Source organism: Sinocyclocheilus rhinocerous, unplaced genomic scaffold, assembly GCF_001515625.1.
Source record: "Sinocyclocheilus rhinocerous isolate Xijiao unplaced genomic scaffold, SAMN03320098_v1.1 scaffold1213, whole genome shotgun sequence".
Classification (NCBI taxonomy): Eukaryota; Metazoa; Chordata; class Actinopteri; order Cypriniformes; family Cyprinidae; genus Sinocyclocheilus; species Sinocyclocheilus rhinocerous.
Window position 1 is genome coordinate 4,631 of NW_015625600.1, and position 4,071 is coordinate 8,701.

Genomic DNA, 4,071 nt, shown 5'->3' on the forward strand with positions numbered 1-4,071 from the left:
TGTAAAAAAAGAATCACAATGCTGAAAAGCATTTTCCGTAACAATGTTTGGATTTGAAATCAAAATAATGGATAAATGTTGTGTTTGGCGTAAACAGCCATGGATCAGTTGTAGACCCCTGTGTGAAAGCAGTCTGTGCTGCTTCTGCGCCACTTACGTACCACACATGGACTGCATACGCACTGCAAACGGAGTATGTGTGAACCTGGTGTAAAAGGCCGCCTCACTTACAGCTCACGAAATCAGGCTTGTGCTGTGTGTAAGCTAATGTGCAACAATTGCACTATTGTCAAAACAAAAAGGCAGTGCATGATCACTGCCCCCCCCACCCCAACAGTGTTCATGTTACATTTTACATGTACTTATTATAGAAATAAATTGTGCAATAACTAATCTAAACCAATCCCTAATCCAGACCCTAAAGGAATAGTTCACCCCAAAATGAAAATGGTCATCATATACTTAGCCTCATGTCAGTACAAACCCATAAGAAATTCATTCCAGTGGAGGGGCAGAATTTTCTTTTAGATTTCATTAAAAATATCTTCAATTGTGTTTAGAAGACGAACAAGTTTTATGGGTTTGGAACAAAATGAGGGTGAGTAAATGACAGTTTTCATTTTGGGGTGAACTAACCTTTTAACCCTATGGTAAGTAAATGTTGTTAATTAATATTACGGAGTACTTAAATGTACACCTACACTGTGACAAGAACACTATAAAATAAAATGTAACCAAAGTATGTAGCTGGACATTTCAGATGATTATATGTGTAAACTTTTGTTTTTATAGGTGGACTGAAGAAGAATGCAATGACCAAGACCAGGGGTGTCCAAACTTTTCCTAAAGGGGGCCGGATTCGACGATGTGGAAACAGTGGGGGGCCGGATGGGCACTCTCAAAATGGTTCACGAGGGCTAGAGACAGGGGCGGAAAGAGAGCAATCAGGTCACAGCAGTCTTCAGGACTGTGATTAATTTTGTGTGTGTCCATCTGTACAAATTGTGTTGAGACCAAGTATTTTAATACTGTATTGTAAGTTAAACAGAGTTTTTGTTCTTTGTTGTCATTGAGGTTTTAAAAGCGTTACTTAAAAGGGATAGTTCACCCAAATTTTAAAAATCTATTCTATCTGTTCAATTGATTTAAATCAAGAGTGTCAAACTCTGATCCTCGAGGGCCACAGCCCTGCAGAATTTAGCTCCAACCCTTATGAAAAGCACCTGATCCAGCTAATCATGTCCTTCAAGCTTATTTGCATACTAGATGGTATGTGTGTTGGAACAGGGTTGGAACTCAAATCTGCAGGGCTGTTGCCCTCCAGGAGTTTGACACCCCTGCTTTAAACCCATAAGACTTTCATTCATCTCTGAAACACAAATGATATTTTTAATTAAATTAACATTTTCTGCACACTGATATAACTGCTCCATAAGAAATATGTATTGCAACGTTTTGACCATTAGGTCTTCGTCAGGCTTTTGCTATAGTTTGACTTTTTTGTGCACCTGAGCCCTGTGTGGGGGTTTGTGGGATGTGCGCAACTTTTTTATACTTTGGTTTTTAATTAAATTAAGACATTTCTGTCTCTCCATTGAAAGTCTGTTCATGACTTTTCAGACGACTTGAATTAAAAAGCTCTATTTATATGGATTCTTTTTTTTTGTTTTTTTTGGGTGAACAGACTTCCAATGAAGGGACAGAAAATTCCCAGGTGGGTAATACCAAGATGGGTCTTATATGTGTTGCCCAGTTGGGCCCCACATAAGCCCCAGTCAGGCCCCATATGATATTCATATGGGATAATTCAGATGGGGCCCACATGGAACCCATGGACAAACCCATATAGTGCCCATATTTACAGCCCATATGGGGCCCACACGGGCCACAAAATAGAATGTTGGCTGGGAAACTCTAAATAGTTTTTAAATTGTAACATAGAAAAACTGCTGTATTGTTTAACGAACGTATCTGGAAGGATAGTTATGTTTGTTTTAGATAGATGGTCAGTGGCCTAGTTTTCTTTTTATTTTCTAACTTGTAACAAACTCTAGTTTTTAAATTGTTTAACAACACTTAAATACTTCAACTCGTTTTTAATCTTTTCTGGAAAAAACAGTCATTACATTGTTTCTATTTAGTGTTTGATGTTTTTCATGAAATGTGTGTGTGTAAAAACTTTAATAAAAACTTCCCTTACCCCGTTTAATAATCATACCACGTTTCACAATTTAAAGTTTAAAGCACATAGTTTTGAACAGTTTCAATGGACCCACACAAAAACATTTTCCCAAACAATCATAAATTCCTTTCGATCGTTGGGGTGGATAAACACATGTCCGGTTAGATGGGTGGGGGGTGTACATAACAGGTGTCCATTATGGTAGGAGGAGGGGGGGGGGTTTATGAGGGGCAATAAATCAAATTTGATGACACTTAGTATCCTATACTCTCTCTCCTATGGGCCGGCACTGGAGGCGAAATTATCTGACTACAAATAAAAGAGCGTAAAAAAAAACATTTATTGTTTGTATTTTATCATAAAATTGACAGAAGGCTGAGACTTTGTAGTAACAAAGCACAAAGCTGTGATTATTGGGTGGCTTGCGTGCTACAAATAATGAATGGACTTGAAAACTTTAAATATCATTTCCAAGCATTTAGCCATAAAACAGCTTGTGAATAGTCACGATTCAGGTAAAGTTATTTACTTAAAAAAAAAAATCAACAATAGGGCCCAAGTTAAGTTAACCGAAGCCCATAACGTTTGGGGGGGCCCATACAAAATTTTTTGCATGTGGGCTCGGGGCTGACTTGCTACGCCACTGAGTACTACTACACTACTTACATCTTTCCACGAACTCTCGTTGCGCTGTGACAGTATAAGACCTGCCTTCTTTGATTTGATTGGCCATCTCGATCATTTTGACATTGATGAGCGCTGTTGGACCACTGAGGCAGACCGGCCTAAAAGTTTAACTTTTAAAACTTTGTCATCCTAACAACAAACAGCTTTACTCATTCTTATACACAGAGTCTTATACTGTCTATCAGCTATGACTATTTTAGTCTTTCAAAGGACAAAATGGGTGGAAAAACAGTAATAGAAATTAGACATAAATGACATAAAATGCAGGCCAGGAGCGAGGCCCTCTAAAGGCGAGAGGCTCTGTGCTGTCGCACACTTGGCACAGCCCTTGCGACGGTACTGCATATTATATTTTATTGTCACACTTTAATGGGTAAATTAATTTATTTAATGGACAAATTAAACACAAACGTGTACGGCTTTTATTTGTACACATAACATTGAAACTATGGAGTGTGTGGAGGTTGCTTCATCTGACAGCTTCTTCCACAGGCTTCTGGCTGCAATTTTTTTCAATAAACACCAGATGTCGCTGTTCTTGACACTCTCGAAGCTTTGAATCTTTTCCCGGAACAGTCAGGGGAAAGCCTCAGTGCTTCATGAGGCTTCATTTCTCCATCCCTACCATCTTGGTTTATGACTGAAATTAACGTAAACAGTTGAGAAAGAAAACGCGTGTGTATCAATAAATTGGGTCCGTGCAGCTCTGAAAGTGACAGCAGACTATAATATTCCTGCTGCTGTCTGTCTCTACAATGTTAATCAAGAAAAATAGAAAATCACTCACTAATCTTGACTAACGTTACTACCTTTAATAAGGATTAATGTATTATTGTTTCATTAGTGAAGACTATGCAGTGCTTTACTTTAACATTTTGATTACTTTATTCAATTTCTGTATCATCTCTTTCTTGAATGCTACTGTTAAATAGACCTGTACCTAAAAACACTGTTTATTTCATTTGTGTCTTTGTTTTATTGTATTTGTCCTTTTGTTTGTTACTTGCATCTTCTTATTATTAATAACAAAAATGACTATAGCATGATATAAATTGTTATTGTTAAAATAAAACTACTCCTAGCGTTGAATAATATTTTGGTCATATTTCCCACACTCTAAAAAATGCTGGGTTAAATACAACCCAGTGCTGGGTAAAATAGGGACAAACCCAGCAATTGGGCTGTTTTGACCCAGCGGTTGG

At 37.8% G+C, this 4,071-nt stretch overlaps 1 long non-coding RNA gene across 1 annotated transcript in view; it reads left to right on the forward strand.

The window, feature by feature from the left end:
* Positions 1–885, forward strand: part of LOC107758415 (uncharacterized) — a 5,515-nt gene extending 4,630 nt beyond the window's left edge. Inside the window, exon 4 of the long non-coding RNA XR_001642019.1 lies at positions 793–885. This is a non-coding gene — a long non-coding RNA (uncharacterized LOC107758415). The remainder of the gene's footprint in view (positions 1–792) is intronic.
* The last annotated feature ends 3,186 nt before the right edge of the window (positions 886–4,071 follow it).